This window comes from Lycium ferocissimum, chromosome 9 (genome assembly GCF_029784015.1).
Source record: "Lycium ferocissimum isolate CSIRO_LF1 chromosome 9, AGI_CSIRO_Lferr_CH_V1, whole genome shotgun sequence".
In the NCBI taxonomy this organism is placed as follows: domain Eukaryota; kingdom Viridiplantae; phylum Streptophyta; class Magnoliopsida; order Solanales; family Solanaceae; genus Lycium; species Lycium ferocissimum.
The window spans coordinates 61,914,034-61,930,507 of record NC_081350.1 but is presented as its reverse complement, the minus strand read 5'-3'; the positions used below and the strand labels follow the sequence as shown (position 1 = coordinate 61,930,507).

At 38.8% G+C, this 16,474-nt stretch overlaps 1 long non-coding RNA gene across 2 annotated transcripts; it reads left to right on the top strand.

The window, feature by feature from the left end:
• The first annotated feature begins 11,536 nt into the window (after positions 1–11,536).
• LOC132031445 (uncharacterized) lies at positions 11,537–14,273 on the top strand. Of its 2 annotated transcripts, none has more exons than XR_009408269.1 (4): positions 11,537–12,441; positions 13,307–13,371; positions 13,777–13,841; positions 14,058–14,273. It is a non-coding gene; the product is annotated as an uncharacterized LOC132031445 (long non-coding RNA). The 2 variants fall into 2 exon arrangements; XR_009408268.1 differs by having other exon boundaries at positions 11,537–12,449.
• The last annotated feature ends 2,201 nt before the right edge of the window (positions 14,274–16,474 follow it).

The window sequence follows — 16,474 nt, the reverse complement described above, 5'->3', positions numbered from 1 at the left end:
TGGTTATGGATGACTTTGAAAGGGGATTTTGAGAATCGAATAACGTTTAGCTTGATGAAGTTCGTTGATTATGATATTGTGGGTGTTGCTGAAGTTCGGGAGTTGTTTATTATATGGAGGAAGTTATCAGAACAAACGAAATGCTGCCGAATTTTCGTTAGCCTTTTAGTCACTTTTGTCTAGATTTAAGCATGTTCTTGATGAGATAATTTAGTGAGAATTCTCTTGAACGTAGAGTCATGAGCTTGGAAGGAGAACGTTCAGTTGTCAAGAAGACGTAAAGGTATGTTAAGGCTAGTCCTCTCTCTTTCAAAGGCATGACTCTTATATTATGATTTCCCCTCTATATTTCCATGACCTTCTTACATTCCAAAGTTGAAAGTCTAAGATCATTAAGAGTCCCTCATGAGCTAGAGACAAGATATGTTCTATGATAATGATCCTATGTTTCAAAGATTCCGAAGCTTCTGAGATGATACTATTACGAGTTACCAATCTTATTTCTCGAATTCATTGATGTTATTTCTTGTTGTTGTCTCACCTTATATTATTAGCTCCTTCATGGTGAGACATAGTGATGATGACGGCTCCATAGTATAATCAGAAATTACCGACCTTACGTCACTCCGATATGATTGCAGCTTTGATTGGGCTCACATGCGTGCGCTTATTTTTATATATGATTATACCGGGCCTAATTGGCCGGGCAGACACCACTACGCTAGGTGTAAGTGGGCGGTTTATGGATGATGATGACAACACCAGTAGTGGGTGGCGTAAGATGACTATCCCGGACGTGGGATAGTAATGATATATACTCGACGACACTTACGCGTGTGTATATATATATATATATATATATATATATATATATATATATATATATATATATATATATATACACACACACACACATTCATACATATGTTATGATATGGTTTTAAAAGTAAAAGTTAGCGTGCATGGTATCCGCCTTAAGAGGCAATCATATGTGCAAGTTATCTCTTTATCTCATGTTCCTTATCTCTTTATTATGTCATTATTAATGCCTTACTTACTCAGTACATTATTTATACTGACGTCCTTTCTTTTGTGGACGCTGCGTTCATGCCCGCAGGTAGACAGGGAGACGATCCAGATCCCTAGGAGCATTATCAGCAGATACACCGGAGCACTCCACTTCTCCGGAGTTGCCGTTTATTGACATATTCTTTTGTGCACATATTTGGGGCATGGCGGGGTCTTGTCTCGTCCTTATGATTTTAGTACTCCAGTTAGAGGCTCGTAGATACATATGTGGGGTAGTAGATGTCTCATGATCACCGTAGTATATATTTTGTTTATTATTTCATAGCCTTGTGGGCCTATATGTATATGTATATATATACATGTTTTGGGAGATTCGGAAATTGGTTTATAACAAGTCCTATGTTGAAGAGGATAGTTGTCCAGGTTAGGTGATACATAGCATGGTGCGTGGTGCTCGGTAGCCAGCTCCGGGTACCCGTCATGGCCCACTAGTTGGGTCGTGACAAAAGTGGTATTAGAGCAGTTCCGTCCTAGGGTATGTCTACGAGCCGTGTCCAGTAGAGTCTTGTTTATGGGTGTGAAGCATGCCACACTTATAAACAAGAGGCTGTGGGGCATTTAGGAATGATGACCGTCTTTCTTCTTCATAGATCATGCAATAGAGTATATTATAAGAATTCTCTTTTCCCTAACCGTGCATTATGTTTTCAGCGAAGTTGATGAAAGGAAAAGCTACAGCAGCCCAGAAGGGCAAGATAGTGGTCGAAGAGAGGATTGAACGGGAGCCACCTATGGATATGGAGGAGGGCGGGCCCTAGAGTAAGGCCCTATTTCGGTTTTCCCATACTTCGCCCACTTTAGAGGAGCAAAGAGGAGTCTTAACCTTAGCTCCAGCACCCCTAGTTCCTCCATCAAATGCCTCAATCCAGGAGATAAGGCAGGCCATCCTTTTGCTGACCTAGTTAGTAGCCGCTCAAGTTCAGCGGCAGGGTGTGGACCATGGTGATAGGAGTTGGAGGAAGAGGGTCAGGTCTTCAGGGTTTGATCATGAGTCTAGAGGTGCCCCGAGGCAGCAATCCTCTAGGCACTCAGCTCGTTCAATAGCTAGTGCGTCTCCACAACTTCCTGGACCAAGGGTTGATAGATCTGCTTGCTTGGGGCCAGTTTAGAGTTTTAGAGTTTCTAGTTCCCAAAACAGGGGTGATTCAAGCCAGAAGAGATTACCCGTACCACGATGTACTTAGTGTGGTAAACTACATTCCGGATCGTGCTGCTTGGGTTTGAATGTTTGTTATGCTTGCGCTCGGCCAGGCCATTTCAAGCGCGAATGTCCATCGCTACGTGGTAAAGATAAGGTTCAGCTTATGAGATTAGCAATTGGTTCTTCATTATCGATACGTCATCCGAGACAAAGCTTGCAGACACCAGCAGGCCGTGGCAGAGGTAGAGGGGGAGCATCCGGTTCGAGTGGTCCTCAGCACCGCCTTTATGCACTAGCGGGACCATAAGATCTTGAGTCTTCCCCTGATACTATCACAGGTATATTATCGGTGTCCTCTTATGACACATATGCATTGGTTGATTCGGGGTTTACTTCGTTACATATTACTCCTGATGTTGCCGACCGTATTGGGGTGAAACCTGGGCCAATTAAACATTTTGAGGTGTCTATACCTGTTGGTGACCCAGTGATAGCCAGAATTATGATTAATGAGTAAGCAAACCTCCACGAAGTGAGAGTTGATTGACATAATAAGTACAATGGAATTCTAGAAGGAGTAGGTAGGTACAACTTATGAGACAAGCCCTATTACTTATATTCTTTTATAGTAGTCGAATGCTATTGCGTTGTATATTAAATGTGTTCCTATATGTGGCCTTTTAAGGCATGGGATGTGTTTTCTGGGCTGTGTGCAGGATTGGAATTGTTATGTTTACAAAGGAAACTCTGCCGAAATTTTCCCAGGGATCTAAGGGAAATTGTGGAGACCTTAGGTAGGACTATGGCAAGAAGAAAGAAAGGGCCCAGCAGCGAGTGATTGGAGACGAAGTTAGTAGCCGAATGTGGGATAAGTGTAGCAAGTATGCATTAAGCTGAAAGGAATGATTATATGACAGGGATTGTTACTACAGGTATGAGGGAAAGCGAAAACAAGATAAGGTTGATCAACGACACAAAAGGAACGATAAGTGACGAATATTCGGTATGTGTTGGAAGCAGAGATGGAAGGACAAAACTTACATACAAATAGAAGCAAGGTCTACTAGAGCCTTGGTAACTTGAGATAAGCAAAGGGATGAAAAGAATCAAACCTTGCGGATCTTTTAACACTAAGTGGGAATGTTAATAGGTGTCGTGAAGCGATTGAAATTTTGCATTAGGTTGTGAGAACGGTGTGGGTAATTAAACTATGACGAGGAATATGGGATCCTTTGTTGAGTAAGGTATCTTCTACATGAAGAGTAAGTTTACACGACATCTATACAAAGAATTCTAAAAGGACCATGTGCTACCCCGTTATTAATATGTTGGGATCCCCGTTATTAATATGTTGGGATAACAGAGTACAATACTCTTTTAGCAGTGTGAACTGATCGGAGAAGAGTGTAGAGGGATTGACGTTGAACCTTAAGCTACGATTTTATTAAAAGATGGTGTTCTGAGAGAAAAGAGAAGAAAAGAAAGAGAAGCCAATGGCACTCTGGAAAATGTTAGGGTTATTGTTCTGAAAATGAAATCATTCGAGAAAAGGATGAAAGGTAAGACGAAAGGATAGACAAAGTTTGGTTGTGAATGATCAATGCACTGACTTTATACGTATGTCAAGACAGCAACAAATGGAATTGCATCCCCGGTGGATTAACGGCAAAGGTCCCAGGGAGAAGTTATTGAGAAAAGGTGAGCCGAGAAAGGGCGAGTTGTTGATGATTCGGCATAGGGAGTAGAGGGCGGTTATGAGCTACATCGATGGAAATGATGAACATATGAGACAGTTTATAGGTATTAATAGAAGTAATGAAATAAACATTGGAGTAAATACAATTCCCTTATGATTTGATAGTCGTGGCAACTAAACGGTAACCAAACGAGACCATCAAAGAAGTAGTCTTCGACTTCTCGAGGCAACGTGGCCGCTGGAGGCATAAGAATGAGATAATACAAGATATGGACCGTAGAATGGAAGACGGGCGGAGAATCCAACATGGCAGTTGTACAACAATAAGGTGGGTTATGAGGTAGAGTTAAAGGATGGGTATGTGACGGAAGAGCGGTATTAACCTCAAGAAGATACATCACGTGAGTATTGCGGCTTCAGTTCAAGCGCAAGATAGATAAGAATGAAACGGTATTTCAGTACAATAAGGGGCACCTTCGAATGATTTCATAGTGCGGAGATACAGGCGATGAGAGTAAGATTTGGATTAGAGGAAGAATTGAATGATGGACTAAGACAGGGAGTCAAGTGGAATAGCCACCGCAAGCAAGACACATGGATGCGAAGTTCCAATGTCGCATAATGACTAGGGAAGCATTGTACAAGGAAAGACTTGAGGGCAAAAGTAATTGACTCAGAATTTGGTAACACCTTTGTTAGCGGAAGGACGCGGAGTTAACAATAGGAGAGGATTGAAATGAAAATGAGCTAGTTGAAGGCATGTGAATACTCGACGGTAGTGACCTACAATGAAAAGGAATAAGTGGGTGTGATCGTTTAAAAGAGAAAGTGTACGGGCGATACGGGAATTTCAAGCTTAGAGTACTCAAACACGAAGAAATTAAGGCCGCACCATGAATTAAATGCAGTAAGATGGATTTAAATGAGAAACTGAAAGCGAGAGGTGGTGGTGAAGAGTAAACTTGTGTAAGACAATTTCGTGGTACTAATCAAGAATGAGGATAAATCTAGAGCTGAAATGGGTGTTGCAATTGTAAAGACTCATATGAGCTATCTATGAAAATTTCTCAAACTAAAACGCTTGGTTCTCTACATGTGCCTGAAGATCGATACATTTTGAGAGATCTGGGAAAGATAGGTCATCCTAGTAAACCTCCATTTTGGAATAGATAAGTGGATAGAGCTCATTTTCGAACTTCCCGAGGTATGCTAGAACACGTACATTAGACCTTTAAGAAAGATGAAAAGACCTGTCAAGATGGCTTGGAATTGATATATACAGGTGGTCACATAAAGCTTGCAAGAATGAGAGGGTATTAAATCATTGGAGTGTGGAAATTTCATTTCGAAGAGATTTGGGAAAAATTATTAAAAGATTCTATGAGAATTTCTTGCTGCCCTCTCAAATGGTTTTGGAGTAGTGAAGGAAGAACTAAAAATATAAGCTCGATGAAGGTATTATGAAGGGACGAGGAAGTAAAAGAGGTGCATTGGGAAGCGTAAGAAGATATGAAGTCCAAATACTAGTACTTATTTCCACCCCAGCAGAAGTACAAGATGAAACGCCGCTGTTCCCAGGTATGTAATGCTTTCTCTTAATGCTTTTGGTCGTGTGTGGCCATGTTTTCATGCTGTTGTTGTTGTAGCCCTATGAGGCGATGTTATTCTGGGTTGTTGTGACTGGATGGTAGTGCCATATTACATAGGAAACTCTGGTAAAATTTTTGTAGAATCCCCGAGAACTTAACATTTGAGGACGAATGTTCCTAAGGGGGGGGGGGGGGGGGGGAGTGTTACACCTCGGAATTTTGGGTTGCTGAGGGGTGAATAGACTAACATAAGTTAAGGTGTATATGATGTCCCTACAAGTAAGAAGGGATACTCAATAGTTCTAATTAAGATTCCAAAGACATTTGAGGCAAGGGAGGAAAGTTCGTCAAAATGACGCTTCACTGCAATTCTGCGAAAGGGGGGTTCGATGGTCGTTCTTCGTTCCGTCGGACGGGTCGACGCTTCATCGATTATGCCATAGAATTGATTTAGCACCAAGACCATTCGACGGAACAGATCGATGCTCCGTCGATCAGTTCGACGAACCGTCCTTCTCATCGTAGAATGAAAGGAAATGAAAGTTGCTCACTGGAAATTTCACGGCTTTGACGGTCAGATCGACGCCCCGTCGATCTGATCGATGCTTCGTCATTCGTATCGTATAATTGCCTGACGGGTCAGATTTTTTTATATATATGGATGACCCAAGCTCATTTTTTTTCATTTATCATCTTCTCCAACCCTCTCCACACCTCTAGAACCTTCCCCACACTATATCAACATAAACCCATGATAAATCAAAGATTAAACACCAAAAATTGGTAGAGTCAAGTGCAAGGATGTTCTCTAGGGCTTGTAAAGATAAAGAATTCCATAGAAATTAAAGCTAGGGTTTTCTCCAAGTGAAGTATCTTCATTCAAAGATCGTTCCTACACAATCAAAGGTGAGTTTTATGCTCATTTCATGTTATTAAGAATATTGAGTGGTTGAAAGACTTGGATTATGTAAGAAAGTAGAGTTTGAAGTTCAAATATGGAAATAGTGGTCATGTTTGAATAGTAACTTGACTTGAATCATAGTTCTTGTTACATAATGAGTATAATATTGCTATGAATGATATTAAAGATGTTGTAGAAGAAATATATGTGAATGAATATGATGTTGTGTCATAATTATGGTTATGGATGACTTTGAAAGGGGATTTTGAGAATCGAATAACGTCTAGCTTGATGAAGTTTGTTGATTATGATATTGTGGGTGTTGTTGTTGAAGTTTGGGAGTTGTTTATTATATGGAGGAAGTTGTCAGAACAAAGAAAATGCTGCCCAATTTTCGTTAGCCTTTTAGTCGCTTTAGTCTAGATTTAAGCATGTTCTTGATGAGCTAATTTAGTACGAATTCTCTTGAACGTAGAGTCATGAGATTGGAAGGAGAACGTTCAGTTGTCAAGAAGACGTAAAGGTATGTTAAGGCTAGTCCTCTCTCTTTCAGAGGCATGACTCTTATATTATGATTTCCCCCCTATATTTCCATGACCTTCTTACATTCCAAAGTTGAAAGTCTAAGATTATTAAGAGTCCCTCATGAGCTAGAGACAAGATATGTTCTATGATAATGATCCTATGTTTCAAAGATTCCGAAGCTTATGAGATGATACTATTATGAGTTACCAATCTTATCTCCTGAATTCATTGATGTTATTTCTTGTTGTTGTCTCACCTTATAATATTAGCTCCTTCAAGGTGAGACATAGTGATGATGACGGCTCCATAATACAATCGGAGATCACCGACCTTACGTCACTCCGATATGATTGCAGCTTTGATTGGTCTCACATGCATGCTTATTTTTATATATGACTTTACCGGGCCTAGTTGGCCGGGCAGACAACACTACGCTGGGCGTAAGTGGGCAACTTATGGATGATGATGATAATACCACTAGTGGGCGGCGCGAGATGACTATCCCGGGTGAGGGATACCCGGAAGCGGGCTAGTAATGATATATGACTCAGACAGCTTACTTATGTATATATATACATATGTTATGATATGGTTTTAAAAGTAAAAGTTAGCGTGCATGGTATCCGCCTTAAGAGGTAATCATATGTGCAGGTTATCTCTTTATCTCATATTCCTTATCTCTTTATTACGTCATTATTCATGCCTTACATACTCAGTACATTATTCGTACTGACGTCCTTTCTTTTGTGGATGCTGCGTTCGTGCCCGCGGAGGTAGACGGAGACGGTCCGGATCCCTAGGAGCATTATCGGCGGATACACCGAGCACTCCTTCTCCCGGAGTTGCCGTTTATTGGCATATTCTTTTGTGCACATATTTGGGGCATGGCGGGGCCCTGTCCCGTCTTTTTGATTTTAGTACTCCAGTTAGAGGCTCGTAGATACATATGTGGGGTAGTAGATGTCTCATGATCACCTCGGTATTTTGTATATTATTGTATATTATATATATATATATATATATATATATATATATATATATATATATATATATATATATATATATATATATATATATATACATGTTTTGGGAGATTCGAAAATTGGTTTATAACAAGTCCTATGTTGAAGAGGATAGTTGTCCAGGTTGGGTGATAGATAGCATAGTGCGTGGTGCTCGGTAGCCAGCTCCGGGTACCCGTCATGGCCCACTAGTTGGGTCGTGACAATATTTTTAAGCAAAGAGAGCTAAATCTTTGGCAGAGAAGATGGCTCGAATTGCTTAAGGATTATGATGTGGATATTCTCTACCACCTAGGGAAAGCGTATGTAGTAGACGATGCTCTTAGTCGGTGTTCCATGGGAAGTTTAGCTCACATTGAGGCAGATAAAAGAACTATGACCAAGGAAGTTCACCATTTAGCTAATCTAGGAGTTCGACCCTTGGACTCGAAGATGTTAGTGTTGTTGTCTAAAACAGGGATTATTCCTCTTTAGTGGCTGAGGTGAAGGAGAAGCAGTTTGATGATCCCTTTTTGCTGTAGCTGAAAAAGGGGAATCACAACCATAAGACAACGACTTTCGAATAAGGGGGAGATGATGGTATTTTGAGGTACCGAGGCAGATTATGTGTTCTAGATGTAGATGGCCTCAGAGAGCGAATCATGTCACAGGCTCACAACTCCAGGTATTCCATTCACCAGGTTTCGCTAAGACGTATCATGATCTTAAAGAGATTTATTGGTGGAATGATATGAAAAATAATGTAGCAGATTTTGTTGCTAAGTGTCTAAATTGCCAGCAAGTGAAAGCCGAACACCAGAGGCCTGGTGGTTTGGCCCAGAATATATATATTCCTGTTTGAAAATGGGAGATGATAAACATGGACTTCATAACAGGTCTACCCCGTTCATCTCATAGAAATCACTCGATTTGGGTGATTGTGGACCAACTGACTAAGTCAGTACACTTTTTGCCAGTCAAGACCATCGATTCAGCAAAAGATTATGCCAACTTGTACATTCAAGAGATTGTCAGATTGCATGGGACTCCAGTGTCTATTATTTCAGATCGTGGTGCTCAGTCCACAGCGAACTTCTGGAAATCCTTCCAGAAAGGATTAGGTACCAAGGTAAACCTCAGCATAGCTTTTTATACTCAGACAGATGGCCGGGCGAGAGCGTCTTGCTCGGACTGCGAGGACATGGTGAGAGCATGTGTCCTAGATTTCAAAGGTAATTAGGATGACCACTTGCCTCTTAGTGAATTTGCTTATAATAACAATTATCATACTAGTATCAAGATGGCACCGTTTGAAGCTCTTTATGGGTAAAGATGTAGATCACCCATTGGTTGGTTCGAAGTTAGTGAAGCAAAACTGCTAGGACCAGATTTGGTCTATCAGGCTACGGAGAAAGTCAAGTTAATTTAGGAGCGTTTGAAAAGAACTTAGAGTCGCCAGAAGTCCTATTCAGATGTGCGGCGCAGAGACTTAGAGTTCCAAGTTGATGACTAGGTATTCTTAAATTTTTCACATATGAAAGGTGTGATGAGATTTGGCAAGAAAGGAAAGCTCAGCCCCAAATACATTGGACCTTATAGAATCTTGTGAAGGGTTGGTCAAGTGGCTAATGAACTTGAGTAGCCACAAGATTTTGCTGCTGTACACCCATTGTTTCATGTATCCATGTTGAGGAAGTGTGTAGGAGACCGTCGTTGGTTGTTCTACGATACTATAACGGTTAAGGATAGCTTCCAACCTGAGGAGATCTTTGTGCAATTCTTGATCGTCGAGTTCGCAAGTTGAGAACTAAGGAAGTAGCCTCAGTAAAGGTCTTATAGAGGAGTCAGAAAGTCAAAGAGGCTACATAGAAACCTGAAGAAGACATAAAATCCAGATATCCTCACTTGTTTGAAGAGCAAGCAGATAAAGTTCTAGGTAAATACCTTCAGTATTCATGTCATGTCCCTTACGTATTCATGTCTCACATTTTGATGTTCATGTATTCTCTATTCATATCTTTACGAAACCATGTCATGTCAGTTTAGTTCCCATGTTCCATGTCATGTTTCTTCACGTTCATGTATTCAAGCCATGTCCAGTCGCATTCTTACCCATGACCCATCATTCGAGGACGAATGATCCCATGGGGGAGATATTGTAACACCTCGTGCATTCGGGCTAAGATTTAACTCATAAGATAGGGGTATAATGAATCCAATATGAGTAGTGTAGGAATGGTGTTTGAAACCCAATCAAGACATAAGAAGAGTTCTTGGGCAAAGTAAAGTTGGTAGCTACCCTACGGAGCGTGTTTTCAAGTGAGTTTGCACCAGGTCTCACTTAAAGTGAGTATACGGAAAAATCTATATGGAATTTAGGAAAACATCCTATTTGAAGTTGTAGATCTTTGAAATACCTTTCCAACGGTATATTATGGAGGTCAAACAGACATCTACATCCACAAAAGTTATGTCGGTTTACTAAAAACGATGTTACTGCGCCGGGTTATGGCGAATTTACGGCCGTAAAACTTCAACGGGCATAAATCTGGCCGTAAATTTTTGCCCAAAATCACATACACTGTTAGTAATTTATGGTCAGTAAATCTGTTTTACAGGCGTAAAATGGGCCTAAAGTGAGCGTAAAACAGGTCCGACAATGAACTTTAAAATTTCGTTTTAAGGCTTTTTCACTTCATTCTTCACATCCCCAAGCCTTAGAACTACCATTCTCTCTTCTTCTCATCCTCATAAACCAAGGTAAGTCCCTCCCATGTATTCCCAAGTGAATTTTAATGATTATACATGAATTACAGCGAAATCCTATGTTAACAACCTAGGGTTTTCAAGAAAACCCACCTCAAGGTTCAAGATTCAAGATTTTGGAATTCTTCTTCAAAGATTCAAACTTTCACTACAAGAAATATCGTTTTCTGTGACGATGTTTTGTGGCGACTAATTTGGTTGCCACAGAAATGGGGGTATTTGTGGCGACTAGAAATGTTTGCTACAAAAGGTGATACTATTAGTGGCGACCCTTTTAGTCGCCACAGGAAAGAACTTTTTGGTGGCGACAAATCTTAAATCGCCGCTAATCTGTGCTAGTTTTGCTACCAAATTATGGCTGAAAAAGTTTTTGCAGGAACTAATAACCTGTCGCCACAGAAAGAGCATTAGTGGCCACACCATCGCCACTAAAAGTTGCGCTTTTCTGGCCACTATTTAGGTCGCCACTATTTCTTTTGTCTTGATATTGATTATAATCCTTTATGTAAAATAAATTTTAGTTGTAAAGATGCTATGTAAATTTGGTCATTTATTTTTGTTTAAATAAGCACTTCAAATAATTTCATATATCTAAACACTAATTTAAAATATGGCATGAATTTTTTTAAATTTGTTGTAGAGTTATTTAAATAATTACTTAGAATATTTTCATATGTCCAAATACTAATTACAATAAGTACTCATACACTGAAAAGCATTAATACACAAGAAAATAGATATATGAAGATGTTTATTTAGTATCATTTGTAATAAATGCCGGAAAAAAACATTCACAATGTTTAGAAAAAAGTATTGCAAAAATAATGATATTTGATACCAGAATTAGGGCTCCAAAGAGCAAAGGTAACTACTACGATATTTCCTGTCAATTTTGTAGTCTTGCAAGTTGAGATTAGGGCTTCAAGTAATTTAAACCTGTTGACTTATTCGGATAAATTGGATTTCAATGTTGCAGTAAGCTTGAATTTCTCCCGTTTTCCTTTTACAATGACGAATTTTGCAATTCCATTTGAAATGGAAAAAAAATCAGTTCTGATTTGGGGGAAAGAATTAGCCTTTTCAATTTCATCTTAAATGATTGGTATTCAAAATCGCATTTAGTATGAACTGGCAATATTGGGGTGAATTTTCACGTCAACTAAACCCTAGAAAGGATTTAGGGATTTGGACTGCAGCTTTCTCACGGGAAATCTTCCCTCGACAAGTTGTTGAACAAATTCGAGTGCTCTTTGTCAGGGTTGAAATTCTAATATTTGAACCCACATGCCCTAAATGTTGTTATACTATTGGCTAAGCCACTACGTTATACAGGGAGGGGGTTGTGGTCTTTTAAGGGATATTATGGGCATCTTCAAGGTTTACTAGATAACAAGAGACGACCGTTTGATTGATGTTTTGAGCTCGACCCACCTGATATTGAAATGAGATGTTCTTTCGTGGTGAATGTTCATTCTAGAGTAAGACTTATTAAAACTGAAAGTTGTTATGATATTTATCCGTTTTCAACAGCAAGGGAATATTTTTTTGTTTTTGTTTTGGGACTCTTCTAGAATCTTGAAACATTTCAAACTGAATGTAGTTGGTAGTTTAAGTAATTGGTAGAATTTTTTTGTGTACAAGTACTGTTGGAGGTTTGGGACTTTTCCTGTATGTGATGGAAGCCATGTGAAGCAGCAACTGCAGATTTGTTGGATTCCTATCCTGAAGAAGCAGTAAGCCGGTAAATGGTTGTGATATCATTTGTCTTTAGATTTTTTAATCTCTTGAAGCCTCTTTTAACTTTATTTTAGCTCGATCTACCATATGTTGAAATGGGATGTTGTTCTTTCCGGGTGAATGTTCATTCTTGAGTAAGACTATTAAGTCTGAAAGTAATTATGATATTCATCCTTTTTATAGAATTAGTATTTCTCATGGTAGAACTTGATCGCTTTGTAGTTGCAAGCATGGTATATCAGAGAAACTTATCCAACCCCATGAAACTTGAATATTATTTCCATACAATGTTAATGAGACCGAACTTAACAAGCCATATCAATTGGCTATAGATGTTGGTTTAGCTGATGGAAGTAATCTAATATGATATACCAAGGTTTTTCACTATCTCTTTTGGCTGTTAGTAGCTGCTATTTAGGTTAGGCATCTATTGTTACTGCTTAGAAGTGTGTTGCTTGGTTTTAGCAGATAAGGGCTTCATCTCTTTGAAACAGAGCGTAGAGTTTTTATTAATGCTACTGATAGTCAAATTAATTCATCTTCTCCAACTGATTGTAGTCAAAAGAGTATAGAACTATTTATTTACATGCTCAGGAAAAAAAAGATTACAGAACTATTCAAAACACTAGCTTAAAATGAGCTTTAACATTGTTTTGGTCTTTATTCAGTTTTAAAGCTTACTGATAGCAACTATTTTAAAACTAAATCTCTCTTACCTCTAGCAAGTCATTTTTCTTGTGTTTCGTCTCATTTATGGCATGTTTCACGCACTACTGACTTATCTGCATTCTTTAGAAAATGATATCTGGACATGTATAACTTTCTTGCTTTTTTCTCAATTTCTTTGACTGGTTGCATTAGCGTGGAAGCGGAAAGAAAAAAAAAGATGAAGGTGGAGGCTTATCGAAGGATATCATGGCTAGAAGGTATGCTCATGCAAAAGCAGAAGGAAGGATCATGTTTGATAGGATCCTTTAATTATCTTTTGTTACTACAAAAACTTTTATTTAAGTTGCACCAATAGCTTATCTATTCATAAAGAATGATTGTGTGTATAATCACCTTACACCTGCAATACGAGATAGCAGAATACACTTTTGGGAGTGTTATATATGAATATAGAGGTTGAGAATTGAAATTAATAGCTTGGAATGAATACTTGTCATCGCATTTTGGTTAGGATTAAATGTAGTATCTATTCTTATGACGTAATAGCTCAAAGGGACAAATTAAATTACCTTCAGGATTGGTGATAATATTGTGGTTCTCCTTAACTTCTTTTAATTGAAATAGTATGCAATTAATTGACTTTTGCAATGATCTTTATGTAGATGTTGGAGTTGGTTTCATTTTTTTATTTATGTGATCTGGGCATAGAGAGGCTTCACTTGAAAAGGTAATACTGTGACTACAATAATGCACAACAGCTTATGTGATAGATGTTATCTTTGATTAAATTCTACTTTCATAGAGTTGCCTTCTTTCCTTACTCTATTCTCTTCCAGGGACTTTATTACATAAAGTTGGCATTCTGCAATAGTTAGAAGATGTGATAGTTTGAATTATCATAGTTAATCTTATGCATTCTTCTTCTCCTTTTTTCCGATTTCAGGGATCTAAGGTCTTCTAAGATGGGAACTGCTTGCCAAGAAGGATTTTGAAGATAGTTTTGTGATTCCTTTTTTTTTTTTTTTTTTTCCCACCTGTATATACAATGACGATATATTATCACATGTTGTGTACAGTTTACATTTATGACTATTAAGTAATGGAATGTTTTTTAATAGTCTTTTTAAGAAATGCTTTATATCACCTTTGTAATGGTAAAGGACTACTGTTGTATTGTTGGGCAATTGCTGAGTTAATAGTAAAATATATTTAATATTTTTTTTTTTGTTTTGAAAAAACTGGTTTTTTGGTGGCGACCCATTGTTGCAAATAATGGTCTATTCCTAGAACAGAGGTTTATTGTAGTGACAGATAGTCGCCATGAATGATTTTTTGTGGGGAGCTTTGTCGCCACAGAAGCGTCTCTTTCCGTGGTGACTTCCTTAGCTGAAGTATCTCCGTCGGTAGTTTCGTGGAGATTTTAACAAGCTTTTGTGGCTAGATATGTCGCCACAGAAACTGAGCTTTGGTGGCGACTTAAATTGTCGCCACGGATAAGTATCAGCCACTTAGTATAGCCCACAACCCGAGGGTCGCCACGAAAGGTCATCTGTGGCGACTTTTTGGCTTTCCGTGGCGACTTTTATCGCCACAAAAAGATCCTCTTCTTGTAGTGTTTTCTCAGGTTTTTGGAGCGATTAAGGTATGTAGGGTTTCTATCTACGTGTGGGAACATCATTTTTCTTCCCCACGCCACATTCTTCGATGATTATACGTAGTTCACCGAAAACTAGGGTTCTAGACACGTTCATGATAACTCTAAGTACATGTACCATGATATACCATGTTTGTAAGATTACTTCGTTATTGTGTTCTTAATATCCCATTCTGGTTATTGAGAATCTGTCCGTAATCCATGAAAACCCATACTTTGCATTCCATGGGTTCTTAAATGCAAGATATGAACTTTTATGTTTATTTTCATGAACTTCTACATGTTTCCATGTTTTCATACAAATTGTATTATATATTTATCTTCATATTATAATACAATCACGAATCATGTTTACAATCATATTTATATACTTCATGGGCTACGAAGCCAAATATATCCATGTTCATGTTTTGGGAGTTGCACAGATTACCGAGAAGGCTCAGACAGCTTGAAACTACGTATGCCAGCGTAGGATAAGGATCGTTCCACCCAGTTAGGACGATACCTTCATGTTTACCCATTGCGAATTATTGGATCAATTCATGTTCATGTTCATGTTCACGTCTTGTACCCCGGCAAGGTACAAGATGGCTTAGCTGGTCGGACAGAGATCAGACGCCACGTTCTTACGTGGTAGTTACATGTCGGTTATACTAAGGCTCTTCCACTTAAAATGTTTTACTCATGTTATATGCATATAATATATACTCATGTCAGATATACTCAAGTTCATGTTCAGTTTACAGTTTCAGTTTCAGTTCTATTATTTTATGTCCCATGCTTTATTTCATTCAGTTGCTTTACATGCCAGTACAATTCAAGTGTACTGACGTCCCTTTTATTTGCCTGGGGCCTCCATTTCACGATGCAGATTTACAGGATGACGGACTAGCTTGTTAGGACTCAGCACATATTAGCTATTGGTGAGCCCTATTCTATCAAGGGGTGGTACCTTTATTTATTTCTTATCAGTTATGCGTTTAAGGTATGCCGGGGGCCTTGTCATTAAATAGTTTAGCGCCGACTCATGTCGCAGGTTTCATAGACTAGTCGGTTATGTTATGTCGACATTCGCAGTCATATAGCCATTTTAAGCTCGGTATTATCATGTTTATTCGACTATTTTCTCTTTATGTTTTAAACAAGTATTTTCATTATCATTACGAGATTCCATGATTATTCAGATTATCCATGTTTTAAAGTGTATTCCGTATTAGTTCATGTCCATGTTGATTCAGCAAGCCATGTGGTTCGCTCGGTCACATGCAGCAAGGCACCGAGTGTCGTGTTACGCCCAGGCCATGGTTCAGGGAGTGACAATACCTCAAAATACATCACTTGATATCTAACCAAGAAGTAATAAAGAAATACGACTAGGGATTTGCTGATACTAGTTTCAAAACCCTCTTTAACGTCGTATCGGCCGAAAATTTCTCCGACATCAAGGTTCTGCGCGATTTGTGTGTTGGGGCGGTAGGTGACAGGATCAAGCATAAGTCGTTGAGTCCGTTCAAGAGATATATAATATCATTAGTGATTTCACACCATAGAACAACCTGAGACCTGAATTAGCCAAACAAAATTTATTTTGGTTGGTATTGGATGGCATTTGATCAAAATGTAAAACTAAGACTGAATAATGCAAAACCAAATAAAAAATCCGAATGTGCACCCCTATATGAGCCTATTAATGTTCTGCTTGTGCA